Below are 17,623 nucleotides of genomic sequence, written 5' to 3'. Positions count from 1 at the left end.
TTAATTTCTTCTATAGAGCTGGAGTTTTTATCTGAAAGATACATACAATTAAAAGGAAAAAAACCTTACCTCTAGCTGGATATTGTAGCTACAGTAATTTCTGGCTCAGCCCCAAAATGTCTCCCTCCTCTGTAGCGTTTTGCCACTGCAAACAAAATCCCATTTGTCTTTACTCTGCTCAGTTGTCTGTATCCCTTACTTGTCTATGAGGAACTCCAAAGGCTAGGTCTCATTTTAATCTCTTGCTGGCCTTGCTCAAAGGCCTGTGTCACTGTCCAGTATATTTAAAAATCAGCTGCAGGAAATGATCAGAGTCAGTGAAGTGAGAGCTGCCCAGCGGGACCCTCCCAGGGACCTGCCTCTGCTGCCCCTGCTCACTGGGGGCACAGAGCACACCCTGAACTCACCTTCTGTTGTGTCACCTGTGCCTTCTTCACTTGCATGGGCAGAGCTCAGTTTCCAGAGGGCCTGGGAGCCTGGCTGGTGCCACAGGCCAGCACTGGACTGGAGCACCCTGAGCACAAGGCGGCTCCAGCCCGGGCTGGTGCTCTGGGCTTGCAGCTCTTTCTCTCCCAAATCTTTGTTCTTCCTCAATTGCAGTCACTGGACTGGCCCTGGCTGCTGACAAGTGACATGACAGCACCATCTTTCTGATGGTTCACTCAATCTCCTGGATCCTTCCTTCGTCCCCACAGCTGCAGTGATGCTCAGACAGGACACATCAAGTGTCAGCAGAGAGATGTGCTGTCCCCAGAAGGAGAGCCATCTGAAGGGATAAAAGATGAATAACTTGATGTGATCACCAGAATTAACAATACTAAACATGTCCCCGAGAGGCTTTTGGCAAGCTCCTGCTTGTCACATGCATTCAATGAGCTGCTCCTTGCCACGACAGTGTCTTCTCCAGTATCCTGAGAGAACAGAAGATAATTAAAGCTAATTGTAGCTTTGCCTGACACAGGAGATGCTTCAGCTCTCCCCTGTTCTCCTGCCTGAGTTACACATATCTACCAATACACTGTCAATCAGAAAATAACTATCTCTGGCACATATGATTTGAAAGATCCCTTCTCCAATAAAATTAAACACTTCTGAAACGTTGGTCCATGATGTTAAAGAGCTTCAGGTTATCATCTCATAGGAACCCGCATTTCTGAAGCAGGAGACACACAGAAGTTTGCAAGTGAACTGTTACTTCACGTCTGAGAATTCAATCAGAAATATCTGTTATTTCTTTGAGATTTTAAGACAATTTTTAAAAATTACTCATGACACTGTATAATGGTTTGTAAGGTGTAATTTAGCTTTGACCACTCCCTTCCCCACCCCAAGCCCCAGCACCCACCTTCCAAAGGGATACCAGAGGGCTTCAGATTTCAGAGAAGTGTTACCCTCCATTTCTTCAATGGGGAAAATACAACTGTGAGACACAAAACCATATCTTTAGCAAAAACACATTTTCCATTTAACAGAGAAAGCCAAGCAACACTTTCCAGCCCCCTGGAAGGACATGCCCCCAGTACTCATGCAGGCTCTCTCTGTGTGAACATGTGCCACAGGCTGTAGCTCTTTTGATGCTTTTTATCTACAGCATTCTTACATGTCATCAAAAGCATCTGGCTTTCCACAAAACAAATCTGTGCTCACATGAGGTAGTTGTGTAGAATACATAATTCTTTTGGTGTTATCAGGTAGGAAGCTTGAAAATGAAACAATAAAATACACCCAAACCAGACCAAAGATTAAGATCCTGTGCACCTGGTAAAAGGGCCTGTTTAAAGTACCAAACATTCCTTCTCTTTCCACAGTGTTTCTATTAATCTTTGCTTTTTGTTAGGGCTAAGCATAAAATCTGGTCTCCTCCCTGGTTTTCCATCTATCTGGCTTTGCCTGTTACGAAGAGTTGCTCATGAATATGATTAAGCTGCACATGCTTATGTAACATTAAGCTACTTCAAATATATTCCTCCTAATACACAATTTCTTTTATGTGCACCAAGAGGTTTATAAATCTCCTCTCATTTGCCCCAAAGGAGCTTACTCCTTTACACCTTTCCAGTTAGACTATGTGTATTTTGAATTTATTTAGCATCCATTGGCTTTGAGCTTCACCCCTCCTCCTGCCCAGATCTGATTTTCTTGTTGATGAGTGGGTCTGTTTTCACTTGACTTCCCACAAAGTCCTAACTCTGGTGTGTTTTTGCTCTCAGAAAGCAAAAATCCCACCTGGGATTCCAAGGGAGCTTCAGTTGCCATTGCAGGAAGTTTCTGTTTGAAGTTGCCATTTGACATGAAGGTCAGTGCAGAGGTGGGAATTATGGCTCAATTATACGTAGGAAAGATTTTGTCATGCTCTGGTCTAAATTTTATTTTAACTGCTTGTAAACCAAGGTCAGGCTGTTCCTAACAATGCCTCAGGATAAATGTGTCACTGTGGCCCTTTCCTTTACATTGTTTGAAGGACTAAAGGAACTACACTGCATTCAAACATTTAACTTTGGTGACAGAGCTGCAATTCACACAAAAGGTAGTGAGGGACTGCAGAGATATATTTTAACATCATTCAAGGGGTTTTTTTGCACACTGAAGGAATAAAGCTAATTCAATCTGTAATTTTTCCGAAAAAGGTCCTTTCTTCTGGTCTCAAAATGTGTGTCTGCCAGTCCATCTGAACATCTGCAAACAATATTTTTGACCTTTGCAGAGCATTGGTTTCTCCCACCATCAAGTTTCAAAAGGGATGTTCAGTTCCCAAAATGCTGAAGCTGTTTGGGCTCTGGCCATCCTCGAAGGCAGCCCTGTTTGTTACAGAGCAGGTGCTCTGAAGGGTGCCTTCCAGCTCTAACAGTCCCCCCACAGACCTACGTTTTAGTTACGTTGTATTGGGGGTTTATTTCTAGAGGTTTCTTTCAGTTCCCACTGGCATCCAAAAGGCAGGGCAGAGGTAAATTAAAATGGACTCCAAAAGGGGAGGGTTATAAAATCAGTGAATGTCTCTGTCAGGAAGCTGTGAATACCAGCAAGGACAGTTGGTTTGTGGCACCTAGAAATGCTGTGTTTATTTAGGTAGCACATTTCAATCCAGACTGTGGGCATGCGAGATGCCAGGGCACATGTGGGACAATAACCAAGAGCACTCAGGAAAGGTCTGGCATGACCCAGAAGAGGTACAGCCTCATGAAGAGGAGGGAGGCAAGTGTTCCTCCTTGTCACTTTTAGGAAAACTTAGGGTGACAGCAGATTGCTGCTCCAAGGTGTGTGCAGCCACGGGCTCCAGAAACACAGGCAACCACCCTATGGCACCAAAGCAACCTGGTTTAGATTGACAAGGAGGTTCTTCCAGTCAATCAACCAACCTTCCCTGCAAACCTTGACCTGAAAATGAGCCATGGATGGTTTCCAAACTCAGAGGACTGAAGTTGTCCTGATGTTTTACACTTGCCTTCCACTTTGCCATTCCGGCAAGGGCCAGAGAAGCTGCTGTGAAGCTATCACTGCTCCCAATCTGTAGCCCACGTAGAAACAGGAGCTCTCTGAAATGTCCTCAGGGAAAACACACTGGCTCACATTTCATTCAGCTTTACTCATTCCTGCAGAGTCACTGCACCTTCGGGTACTTATCTGCACCAACACATTCGCTCCATCAGCAGCTGAAAGTGAGACACGAGGAACTTCCTCCCACCTCGGGAGATACATGTCTGGAGTTTTACTCATACAAGGCAATATTTCTTCATTAATCCTGATCCCACTGAGATAGCAGTTGCTGAGTTGAGTCATTTCTGATGGGGAATTTTTATGCTTTCACCAAGACACAATTTATTCTTGGTTTTAGGCATCATTTTTTCACTACTGACACTGGTGTGTTCATTAGCTAAAGGACTATGTGGGATCCTCAGATGATGCAGAGGTAGAAGTGTGTTTTTGTGGGGAAACACAAAGTTTGGAGCTAAAAGGGGAAATAATCTTGTTGGGAATTATTTGCTTGGCAACTACTTGAGAGGTGAAAACCTATCGTAAATGAATTCTTGAGCCAGTATAGATTATCTCTGCTAAATTCATGCGAATATTCTAATTGCTCCTGTAGTTGTCAGCACCTAAATCTCTGCCATTGTATCACTATGCAAAAAACCTGAGTGATGAGAACTATTAGGAGAGTGCTGGAGGACTGTTTTGCCATCACTTTTAAGGATTACAAATATTTAAATCTGTAAAGTAACACGAACAGTAGTGATGGCTTCAGCACAGTAATGTGCAGCAGGCAGAAACCAGCAATGGTTACTAGCTAGCAACAGGGAAGTTTCAGTAGCAAAACAACTACTTTCTGTGACCCAGTCTTGCAGCCTCTGCTGTGGACAGAACTATTGATCCAAGCACGGATGTTGTGCTCACTTGAATTCAAACTCCCTGTAAGCAGGCAGCTCTGCTCCAAGCAGTCTGCTCCAGCCAGCTGGAGATGACCTTGTAACTCAGTCTCCTCATTTTCTGACAGATGAGTCCCAGTGCTGCATATGTGCAGGTACCTTCTTGTGAGTAAGCACAGGAAATACAGTTCCTCTCTCTTGCATCCATCTAGATTTCAGGCCAGCTTTCACTTGCCTTCCAACCTTATCATCTGCAACTGAGTCATCTCCCATGCTTCCTGCAGCCTGGATTAACTCCTCCTTTGGCAGGAGTCCTTCCCCTCCCACTCTTCCTCCACAGACTCCATGAACGAGTCATCTTGCTTCCCTGCCTCAGCTTTTCCACCTCTAACATGGCAGTCAGTACATTTCCTTCCCTCAAAGCTCTTTTCAGAGCAAATCAACTTCTATCTGCAAAATACTGTAATGGCTGCCACAGGAAACTCTGTAAGCAAACAGAATCCACCACACGTTTTCCCAGGGATATGGGTGAATGAATGAGTATGTTGCATTTCTCTTCCCAGCTAAGCACACCTGAGGAACAGAAAGTTGTAGTCTGTGTCGTGTGACAAGCAATAGAACGAGAGGAAATGGCTTGAAGTTGTGCCAGAGGAAGTTTAGATTGGATACCAGGAGAAACTTCTTCCCTGAAAGGATTGTCAGGCCCTGGCACAGGCTTCCCAGGGCAGTGGTGGAGTCACCATCTCTGGAAGGATTTCAAAGCCCTGTAGATGTGGTGCTGAGGGACACGGGTTAGTGGTGGCCTTGGCAGGGCTGGGTTCATGGTTGGACTTTTGTAACTCAGTCTCCTCATTTTCTGACAGATGAGTCCCAGTGCTGCATATGTGCAGGTACCTTCTTGTGAGTAAGCACAGGAAATACAGTTCCTCTCTCTTGCATCCATCTAGATTTCAGGCCAGCTTTCACTTGCCTTCCAACCTTATCATCTGCAACTGAGTCATCTCCCATGCTTCCTGCAGCCTGGATTAACTCCTCCTTTGGCAGGAGTCCTTCCCCTCCCACTCTTCCTCCACAGACTCCATGAACGAGTCATCTTGCTTCCCTGCCTCAGCTTTTCCACCTCTAACATGGCAGTCAGTACATTTCCTTCCCTCAAAGCTCTTTTCAGAGCAAATCAACTTCTATCTGCAAAATACTGTAATGGCTGCCACAGGAAACTCTGTAAGCAAACAGAATCCACCACACGTTTTCCCAGGGATATGGGTGAATGAATGAGTATGTTGCATTTCTCTTCCCAGCTAAGCACACCTGAGGAACAGAAAGTTGTAGTCTGTGTCGTGTGACAAGCAATAGAACGAGAGGAAATGGCTTGAAGTTGTGCCAGAGGAAGTTTAGATTGGATACCAGGAGAAACTTCTTCCCTGAAAGGATTGTCAGGCCCTGGCACAGGCTTCCCAGGGCAGTGGTGGAGTCACCATCTCTGGAAGGATTTCAAAGCCCTGTAGATGTGGTGCTGAGGGACACGGGTTAGTGGTGGCCTTGGCAGGGCTGGGTTCATGGTTGGACTTGATGGTCTTAAAGGTCTTTTCTAACCAAAATTACTCTACGATGAACAAGTATCAGCTGCTCCACAGACAGGGCAGATGTGGCAGGCAAGGGGCAAAAACTGAGCTCTGCTATCTGGAGCTGAGGATTTAGGGGGTGCAGCCACAGAGAGACAAGATTCTTAATAGACCAAGCACAGGCAAACTGGTTTCTGGGACAGAGGCAATGGTGATGGAGGGTAAAGCTTGGAGGGACTTTTAGAACCTCACTTAGGAGAGGTTTAGAGATTTGATCAGACAGCCCTACTAACTGCTCTTCGTCTGCAGCCCTGGTCACGCTACAGTGACAGACAAAACAGTCTCCTGAGAAAAACTGCAGCACTAGGGAGAGGGCTGAGGTTAATGAAAACATCCAGCTCTCCACTTGGCACTTGGACTGTGCCAATATTGACCAGATTGCTGATGCTATTAAATAGACTCCCTTTCCTTTGAAATGCAAACAAGTAAATATTAGTGCTACCTCTAATGAGAGCTGGACAATGCACCTACCAAAGAAACCCTGTTCATTTCCCTTAGGCATTGCTAAGAGCATACAGAGAGCATACATCTGGAGATGATGTGCTGTGTTGTGTCTTAGCTAGATTAGACCCAATTATAAGAAAGCTAAAAGTAGAAGCAGCTTGCAGTTCATGCTGGACAGCAGCTTCTGAATAGAAAATGATATCAAAATGCTCCGTATTTGTGTTTCATCTGTATTTTCTCAGCTCAGAGTTAAGGTTTGAAAAGTTCTCCGTGCAGCCACAGGCATGTGAGAACACTGCAGTGCTTCCAGGACAGACCTGAGAATCCTCATGCCACCTCCCTTCAATGAATGGGATGGAACTCAAAGACACCTGAACTCTCTTGGCTTTCAAAGAGGCTTTAAAATACTGTCACAGCCATGCAAAACCAAAGAGGATCCAACCCTGTGCACAGTTTAGATGCATTCTTTGCAATAGGTATGGACTCCTTCTTTGGTGGGTAAATAAAATATTTTCCAGTCTATAACTCTTAGAAAACTGCCTTCTCTTTCAGCAGCAGCATCTACCTTCCTGGCCTGCCCCAGGGCAGATTGGGTAACAATTTCCAGCTCATCTCCCAGCCCACAAGGTTTATGTATTTATAGAACATCTTGGAAAATATTTTGTGATTTACATAGGATTTTCTGCCTAAGAGGGCACAGAACACTCTCCAACAATACAAATAGCATTCTGCAAATATTATTCTGAGAGTCTTTTGTAACACAGCTTTGCAGTACAGACTTTTCTTGTTGGCTTTACTTACATCTGGTATCTTTTATGGGCTCTGGACAACTCACATTTCTGAGTCATGTGTATTATTCTTATTAGCATTGTGGCTAAGATGAGAGCTGGGCTTTTACAGGGCACTTTATGAGCAGGACATGCATGTTGAAACACATCGTAATGCTAAGGGATTTGTATCTTCAAAGTGCTGTTCAAATGCAGCAAAAGAAAACTTGGCACCAAGTTTTCCAAAACCAAGGAGTTTTTATTCCTGTTTCACTGAGGGCTGAGAAACTGAGTCGCTGAATTTGACATGGTGCCCAAAGAAGGTCAGTGCACAGCCCAGCTGGGACCCCAAAGCTGATCCTCACCTCGCCATCCCCCCCACGCTGAGCAGAGAGCAGACTCCTTGTGTTTTGCACGAGGTTAGTCTCATTCAAAGAAGCCCTAGTCCTATTTTGAAGCAGCCCTTGGTGCCTGGCAGGGGAGGGACTGTTCCCATGCAGGCTCAGAAGCCGCTGGGTGAAATTTCTCCCTGTCCAGCACCATGGAGTTGGGCAAGGGTGAACCTCCTCCAGTACTTCTTGACTTGTACTCACATATATATAGCAAGCTTAGGTTCAGTCTCCCCTCTGGACACAGTATAAAAAATATAGATAACACCTAGATAACACTTAATCCAGTTAGATGGAGTAAGATTAATGAAGTCAGCTGTTTTCTGAAAGAAAGTACAGGAGTGCAGGTGGCTGTGGAGATAAGTGGAATAGTCTTGTTCCCCTGTTATCAGGATGTGTGTTAGGACATTTAAGAGCCTAATTTGATCCTCATTGAAACAGAGAACAGAAACAGACTCATCCTCTGCTTCCTGATAACTGGGATCTGCTCAGTCACTAAGTTACTCTGATTTTTTTTGCTCACTTAATTGCTCCACCTGCAGCTAAAGTCACACACGTTGCTGTCTGCTGAAGAATACAAATAGGTCAGCCTTTTTCCTCCACCTTCATCAGGTTAAATGAGCTAATAAAATACCTGATCTTGCTCATCCAGAAATCTCAAAGCCTGTGATGGAGCACATCAGCATAAAGAAAAAATCTGAAGACAGGGCAAGAGGAAGAAGGAATGGAAGTGATGTCCATGCAGACGTCACCACCACATGGCTAAGAAACCATCAAGGCCCACTGCTGATGGATACATTCAGGCATGCTGTTTTCATTAAGTTTCAGATCATTAAATTTCAGATTAAATAAAATTTTTCAGACCACTCAAACATATTTGGGGAAAGGAGATAGGGAGATATGCAGGGACCATGAGAAAGGTTTTAAACAAAGCCGGTGGCACAAGGCTCTTTCATTTTTGAAAGGCTTTGCTGGATGGACATTGGGTACTGAGAACTGCCTTCTCCTTTTTGGTCAACAGCAGGAGTCACAGATAGTGCAAGCTGGAGGTTGGGGTTTGCTCCACACCTTTGAACTGCTGACAGCAGCCCATGGGGGAAAGCACAGTTCAGGGGGAAATAACACTGTGTATTTCTTTATTGTAGCTCTGCACAGTTGGGACAGCATCTCCCTTTACTGCTGCACAGACCATGAACAGGAAGGGTTTATAACTCCAAATTGAGTGCTCTGCCTCCAAGCAGCAACAGAGGCTTGTTGAAGTATCTTGAAAGATTTTTCTTTTGACCTGGCTCAGTCCCACTTTTCTTTAGTATCACACCTGGACCTCTGAGTCATGAGAACTTCAGAGACTGGCAGTTCTTGCCCTCTCCCCTCACTGAAGAGCACATACACACACAGACACTGACACAAAACAAACAGCAAACCCTGTAACAGACGTTTGCCCCATCTCAGGCATAGCATGTCATAAGACATTACACCATTACAATGCTCAGAGGCAGGTTTATATCTAAGTTGGTTTATAGTTTCTCCAGGCTCTCCAGGCATTACTCACCTTAGGGGAGATGCCTCTGTATTTTTGGAAGCCTGGAGCACTCCATCCCACCAGCAGCAGGCTGCAGATGTTGTTGGAGCTGTTGAAGAGGGTCACAGTTTTCCTTTCTTCTCCTGTAAGACTTTTATCTCTTACCCCCACCCATAAAACGCTGCATTATCTCTATATTTTGGTTGATCTCCATATTTTGGTTGGGTCTTAACACCACATGTTCACATAGTCATGTGCCTGCCTCCTGTCTCCTGCCTCCACTGTGGCTCAGCAATTTAAGGAAGGTGTCAGTTTTGTAAAGCTACAGCAACATTCACTGTCACAGACATAGATTGTGGAAGAGAAGTCTCTCTCTCTTTTTATTCCCTAGGGAATAGCTTCCCTTCCATTCCCCACGGCCACTGCTGATGGATAATCTTGTGGGTATTCACTGGGTTGTGCCATTTGATTAGCTCACCATAATGCACAAGCTCAGCACTTGCAGACTTGCATCTCCCCTCCTCGCAGAGGTCCAGATGTGATGGGGAGGGCAGGAGATGGGCACCCTACTTGATCCATTTGGATCCACTTGATCCTGCATGAGAATGAGGGACACCAAGAGAACTTCTGCATAGTCCAGACTATATCAAATCAGAGCCAAGGAAGCCTGGGCAAGACCTTCAGCCTTCCCCACATCAGCCTGTGGGCCTAACTTGGCTTTCCCCTCACCTGTTCTTGTTCCTCAGCAACAGAAGAAGCTAGTGAGAAGACTGGGCACCCACCCCACCTCACAGAGGTCTTAAAAAAAAAAAGGAATATAATTTAATTTTGTGAAAACAGTAACACAGAATTGCTCCCCTGAACTGATTTGAGAGTGGCCAAAATGCTTTTGTGCAGTTTTTAACCAAAGATGATCCCCACCATGGCCTCTCAATGGAGTGTATAAATTTTTGAGCTGGACATTGAATCTGAATTCCTAGATGCAAAGTAGTCCCCATTGTTTGCACATTAGCTCAAAATGATGGAAAGCCCATTTTTCATTCTGCTTAATTATGCATAAATAACACCCAAACCGTGTGTCGTGTTTTAACACAGTTCACTGGAAGCACTCACCCTGATTTGGCCTCAAACCAAACTAAATTTGCCTAGAATTAGTTCCTAACCCATTTCCAATTTTTAAACACCATGATTGACTATTACAACTTTCTTGTAGATGCTTTCCAAGTGGAGTCTCAGATAACTGCCTTTTGATTCCTCTGTTGCTGTCCCAGCTCCTCTCCCTGCCTCTAAGCTACAGATATGATTAAGACAAGACTGCTAGCAACACACTCCTGCCTCTTGGGAAGGAACATTCTTCTTCCTACCAACTTTTTTTCTTCTTCTTCTAAGAGAGAAACTCTTGGGCAACCTAGGGAGCAAGCGAGTTTGTTTTGGTAATTAACTTAAAGCACATTTTTTGAGGAATTACTGCTGAAGTGGTAGTATTTTAGTGGTAGTTTAGTTGGTGTGGTGGTGTTGGGTTGATGGTTGGACTTGATAATATGAGAGGTTTTTTCCCAACCTTAATGACTCTATGATTCTATTTCCACTTATCTCCAGATTGAACAATGACCATTCTGGAGGAGGAAAGGCAAACAAACACTAACAAAGCAGGTGAACAAGAAAGGCAAAATATTTTACATGTTTTTTGAGGGAAATCTCCCTAAAATTATGAATAAATGATTGCTTCCTAAAGACCATGGAATTGCCCCCTGGGGATGGATTGACCTCACATCCCCTGGAGAGTGTGGAGTAGATGAATGGACAGTGAGATGGATTAAGAATGTGCCAAAGAGTAGAGCCCAGAGGGCTCTTTAGATCTTATTTAGATCAATGTTGCAGAGTCCATCTGGAGACATGTAACTAGTGGAGTTCTCCAAGGATCAGTTCTGGGGGACTGTTCCCCCAGTCCTGTTCAACATCTTCATCAAGAACCTGGATGAAGGGACAGAGTGTATCCTCAGCAGGTTTGCTGATACCATTAGGTGCCTGTGCTCATGCTGGTTATCCCATCAAAACACAAGCCTCTGGGAAGTCACTCATTTCATCTTAAGATAAATGAGCCTTTGGAGGCCCTTATGTCTCTTCATTGACTTTAAGAGGAGCCATGGATGACTAACTGTAGCATGGACACTTAACTCCAAGCTGCCTAGGATAAGGCAGACAAATGCTACCCTACAGCTCTGTGCCACCACCTACATATATAAAAATTATCATAAAAGTGCATTTCTGATTAATCTCACATCCATAGAGTGTGTAACTTAATTCAATGTAATAGTCCTTTTATCCACTATAACACACACTTTCTGTCAGTTTAATGTTTTCTGTAAAGGTGTGTAGCAACCATCACTCCAAAAAGAGCTCAGTGTTTTGAACCAAGTTACAATTTCTAAGGGAATCATAACTTTGCCTTGATTTGAATGCAATTAAATTATCTGCTATAAAAGCAGCATAATGGCAAAGAATATTTTTCTTTATTTCCTCAGCATGGAAATTAAAAGGGAATAACACACAATGTTGCACAATGAAACAGACCTTCAATCCCATATGGACAGCAGTGTTCTCAAGTCAGTGTATTTTCCTTTCTGGTATACGGAGTCATGCAGATAAAGCCATTTATATACTTCTTTTTAATGCCCACTTTTAGTGCATGAAAAGAAGGCAGTTGTGCCAGCAGCTGAAAGAAGGCCCGTTGGCCATGGCATGTAGCTTTGCTTCTCAGGCCCACCCTGTGCTTTAGGCTACATACTGAATCATTTGCCCATCTTGAGATGTTGAGACCTGAGACTGATTCCACAGAAGCACAGTCCCCTGCTGCAGTGCTGATAAATGGCTTGGGTAGAACACAAATTATGACTTCACCCATGCCAGGTTTTACTGTTTGAAGCAATCCTTCAGCTAGTTATGAAACTGGAATGTGGTGTGTTATTTTTCTGGTGCACTAAAACACATGAAAAATCCCCTAATTAATCATTGCTGTTATAGCCACCAGTTTTTGCTTTATGTTCTGGCAAACAGTATTTTTATGGGTCCCTGAAAGACTGATTTACTTAAAAATTAACACTGCTTATCTCCCAGTGTAGTAGTCTTGATATTCAACATCAAGTAATTAAGATCTTATCATAACAAGTAAACTGCTATTTTTGTATCAGGCCGTCCTGCCAGGGAACCATTACATGGCAACTCTTATCTCCCATCACACCAACCCAAACCTTTCCCAAATACCCAGACAGCAAAATGCAACATAAATGCACCCTGGATGAAGGATGGCTTCTCAATAACCCTTCCCATCTAAGCCAAGGCCTTGGCAGCCTCCTTTGAGGCATTTCCCACAATAGATGGGAATAGATCCTAGATGGATGTGGCCATCAAGAGCCTGTGTGAGCTGGTGATGCAGACCCCAAAGCACAGTGTGTGTGTGAGGGTCTCTAGGGGGGACAATCTCCCTTTTTCTAAATTAACTGAAAATTTTAACTTAAAACTGGGCTCAAACTTAAAACTGTCCATTCCTGATGGGAGTGAGGAGTGGGAGCAGATCTTAAGTGTCCATGATACAATTTAGTGTCAACATGAGCTGCTTTAAAGCTTAAGAGGGTTAAACAGAAAGTCATGGTACTGTAACTGGTACTGAGAAGCCAGTGTAGACCAGAAGAAAATGCTACTGGCTTTTTGCTGCTAAGTCAGTACCGAGCATCACTCAGCATGTGCTTTGGATCCAGTTCTGCACCTTGACAGGCAAAGGGACCTTTTGCTGGTGTCTTTTCAGATCAGGTACTGCATTGTTAGAGAAGCTGTACAGCAAGCCGTGGGAGCTGCTGGAAAACAGTTGGTCCAGGCCTGCAAATCAAGGTGATCTGGGTTGGTTTCTCCTGTTACAGTATATGCACACGGGCTTCAGTCCCAGCACAAAACTTACTTTAAGCTAAGGAACTCAATGCATTAACTTTAGCAGTATTTTTGACAACCTAAATTCCTGAACAACTTAAAAACTTAAGTCCCTTCTTATTCTTTCCTCTCTTTGTCTTTGCCTGAAATTAACAGACAGCTTTACCAAGTCGTTAATCTGGAGTTTGCACCTCAGAACTGGGTGTTGTGACACAGACCTTTTATTCTTGTTTATACAGCATCCAGAATGTGTAGGGCTTATCTGAGGGCTTATGTACTGATTTTGTCTTATCCTACTTAATTGCAAGCCCAGGTATAAAGAGATAATTGAATCCAAGGAGTAAATAAACAAACACTGTCTACAGAACTGGGATAAGTGAAGATTTTCTGAAAATTCCCAGGGGTATCTCTAGGCTTCTTCTACAGCTGGATTTGCTTTCTGTCCCAGGTTTTTAATGCAGGCCCTGCTCTGTGATGATGAAAATGTGAACAAGAAAATTCAGGAGAATTATGTTGCTTTAAGTAACGCCGATTAATCTTTGACTCTTCTTCAATATTTCAGACTCTGTTTTGCCCTCTGAACAGGTGTCCTGCTCAGTGAGGAGAATGAGGGCAGTTCCCATTTCCAAGGGCATAATTTTTTTGTAAGGTAATTATTTATTGGCTAAATAATTGTTTTTTTCTTTATTGCAGATTAACACCATTTCCATTTGAATAACAACAGTGAATGCAAAAAAACAGGGCCAGACTGTGCAAAACGAGCATCCACTACTTTGTAATAATTTAAATATGCAAAGCCTGACTTTGATGTTAATGCACCATGAAAAGAAATCTGGGAAATTCACGTGTCTGTTCCTATATCGCTTGTCATAGCAGAACAGCTCAAAGAGAAGCTCATTGATTTACAGCATCAAACCAACCTCAGCAATTTTGCCATCTTGTAAAAAAAATTTTGGTACTTGACATCTTCACATTTTACATGACATGGAGAATTGATGGGAGGAAACTGAATCTACAGAGCTTGTGCTTTGCTGTGCCTTGTCTTCATCATCCAGCAGCACCAGCCACCTAGTCCATGAAAGCCTGACTCCTGCCCTCCTCCAGTCCTTGGGGATGGAGGAACAGCTTCATCACCCCAGTTCTCAGACTCCTTTCACAGTGACTGTATTTTCTAAACCCAGACATTAAGTTTATAAAGACCCTGGGATATCAGCATGTTTAGGAAATAGTTTGAGGCTTTGGAACTATTATTCTTAAAGGGAAAATGAATTTGTTCTTGTGGAGTTCATGTTAGAATCTCCCAGGCAGTATCTAGACGATACCAATTAATAAGGATCATATAGAATCAACACCAGGTTGGAAGGGGCCTTAAGGGTCCTCTGGCCCAACCTTTCTTGGCAAAAGCACAGCCTAGACAAGATGGCCCAGCACCCTGTTCAGCTGAATCATAAATGTGTCCAATGCTGGGGAGTCCACCACTTCCTTTAAACTGTTCTGGGCAGGAGTTTGTGCAGGCTTTTAGCTTTTATTCTCAACTCGTGTTAATTGGGAGCAATGTCACCTATTTATCTGTAAGCCAAGCCATGACCTCTGTAATTCCTCCAAGTTCTGAAATGCAAAGCTTCATTAAAGTATCAGGAAATCACCAGTGCCATTCAGAAAAGAAATCAGGATAACTTAGGCATTTGCAACAATTTTCAGGCTTGAAACACAGACAGTTGTTGTGCTAATAAGAGCTGCCTGATCAAAGTAACAGTTTGTTTTTTACTAGTAACAAGTAGGACACAGATAGAACACATATACCTTTGGCATAGCCAAGTGAACTGTTTTGCCATTTTTAGGAGCAAAGAAGGCAGATACATCCCTAAAAGCATCACTGTGTTGCTGTAACTTAGATAATGTGTGGCACACAGACGCACACTGATTCCAGTCTGATAAAAGCCAAATAACTTTTTTTTTTTTTTTTTTTTTTAAATAATAATCAGGCCTAATTTGTATTTCAACACCACTGTTTTAACTGCTCTCTGTTTCCAGAGCCACTGCTCCCTTTTATGTTTTGCATATTCACGGCTTGTTCCACACATCTACCAGCTGTAGCACTTTTAACTCTCCCTGTGCAGCTAGAGTTATCGTGCTGAAAATGCTCTTCCATGAATATAAATGTGCTATGGCAGGATAATGTGAGCACAAGCCTGAGAAAACAAGCCCATATTGCCACGACAGTTGCATCCATGTTGGAAATAATATACGTCAGCCTGGGTAAAAATCGTGCTCTAATCAAAGGGATTAATCAGAATAGAAACAATGCATAGATTAAGCCAACAAATAGCCTCTCACTGTGCAAGATTTCAGACTTTGAGACACCAGCTCACCAGCTTTGCAGCCTGCTGTCACTGTTGGAAATGCCTGGTGCCTGCCACCCTCTCTGCTCCCTCGGTGTGTTGCTGCAGTGGGGTCAACACAAAGGGACCTGCTGCTGGTGCCAGAGCTGGGCCTGCGTGGAGCAGGTTCCCTGATGATCATCCCGTGGGTTTCAAGGCACAGCAGCTACTGCCTTAGGGAGGAAAGAGTCCCAACACTTAGTGTGGCAGAGTTTGGCCGAGGTGGAGCTTCTTTCAAAAAAGAACAACCAGATTCGATCTCTGGAGCCACTGACCCTCTCAAGACTCATTTCTATCCTCATCCATCTCCTTTCCAAGAGTTTAGAGGGGCTTGTGTGTTTTTTCTTTTTCTTGTAATAATAATTTTGTCTTTGCAAATACTCATCTCTGGCCTCTCTTCAGTCCACAGCTCCCTCAGATCCAAGTCAATTCATTCCCACAGCAGCAGGAGAAGCTGACTTCCTTTGTACTGTGCAAAAAGAGTCAGGATGAAAGCTGTCTTCCTGCAGGAACAAGTTTTTGGTTTTGATATTAAACCCGTAATTTATTCTTGGGATAATGAACCAATATCCAGTTTGGGCACCACTAGGTGGGAACAGAGCGCCAGGCTCAGTTGATGTGGGATACACTTGGTACCAAATACATTCTGGATATCAGAAATTGTTTACACTATTCATTATTTTCCAGCTTCTAAAAATAACTCTCCAGAATGCACTGTCTCCTCTCAAAAATTAGCAAAACAAGCGTGAGAAATAAAGAAAATAACTGATTTCTGCTTCTAGGTGTAGCTTTGACTACATAAGATTGGTAAACAAAGACTTGATCAACAAATTTTTGCCTAAGGAAGTGGATTTACATGTAAATAATTATTTTATGAATGTTAACTAGCTGCACACATCACAAGGAAATCACCAGGGAGGTTTGTTTGTGGAGACTAAGCAAAACATGTTTGCTTTATGCTGTTCTTATATGATTGTTTTTATTGGAAGCACAGTTTGGAGCAGCATAGCCATCATGTATTTTTCACTGTAAAAGCTCCATGCATCTTTGGAAATGGTACCAGGTTCTCTGCAGTGAAAAGGGTGAAAAAACAAAGTTGTTTGACTTCAAACTTGTCAACCTGACGTTGAAGACATTCCCTCTTTGGGAATCTCTTGGTGCTGTTTATGTATGTTCACCTTCCCATCAGTGATTTCCAATGCAGAGGAAAATAACCAGATCACTAGAAAGACTAAGGCAGAAATGACTGCAGATGGAATCGTGCCAAGGATCTGGCCAACAAACTGTCATTTATTTGAACATTTTCAACATGGTGAGGGAAAAATATCCTTAGATGAAAACGTATCTGCCTGGATTATTGAAAGATACTAAAACTGTAAGTGATTAAAAGAATGTAGGCTTGCTGGAGTCTTTCTAGTTCACTGGAGTGAACTTTCTAGTTGCTGGAGTCTTTCTAGTTCACATGGTAGAACTTCCTTGCAGAAACAATCTGAGAAAGCTTTAGTAACTGGATCTTCAAAGCAGCTTCGCCTCAACCTCCAATTCTTCTCAATCAACAGTAATTTTAATGAAAAACTAAGCCTCTGTGAACACAAACCTGCAGTTTTGCCTGTGAAAATTTGGGTGCATGCTGCACTAAAGCTGACATGCAGTGCATTCTTGGGGAAAAAAAATATCTTCCACAGTAAGGAGGAGAACCACTCTGCTGTCCCACCAAGGACACCAAAGGCACCGGGGTCTGTATTACCGTACCTGTGGCCTTAGGGAGGCTCTGGGTGTTCTCCCACCTCAGTGTCACCAGGCTGCTGCCCTGAGGTGACGCTGGAGATGCTCCTCAGCCCGGAATTCCTGACAGCTTGGCCTGGGAAAGCCCTGTCCCCGAGCTGCTGCCACCCCCGCGCAAACGGGGTTTCACTGAAGTAATTAAAAGGCGAACTGCTGCCGAGCCCCAGCAGCTCATCCCTCAGCGGCAGCCAATGAAAAAGGGTACATTACAACTAGCGGGACGGGGTTTTTTCCAGCATTTCCAGCCCTCCTTGCCAGGCGTTTGACACGCACGGGCTGGAGAGGCCACGTTGTTTCATCCCCCCTCTAATTCACAACCGCACCCACGAGACCTTTTTTAATCACACACACGCTCCGATTAAACCCCATCCCCGGTGTCCCCGCACCCGCCCTGCCCTGCCCTGCCCTGCCCTGCCCGGCCGGGGCTC

Source organism: Chaetura pelagica, unplaced genomic scaffold (assembly GCF_000747805.2).
Source record: "Chaetura pelagica isolate M959 unplaced genomic scaffold, ChaPel_1.0 scaffold683, whole genome shotgun sequence".
NCBI lineage: Eukaryota > Metazoa > Chordata > Aves > Apodiformes > Apodidae > Chaetura > Chaetura pelagica.
This window is presented reverse-complemented; position numbering follows the sequence as displayed.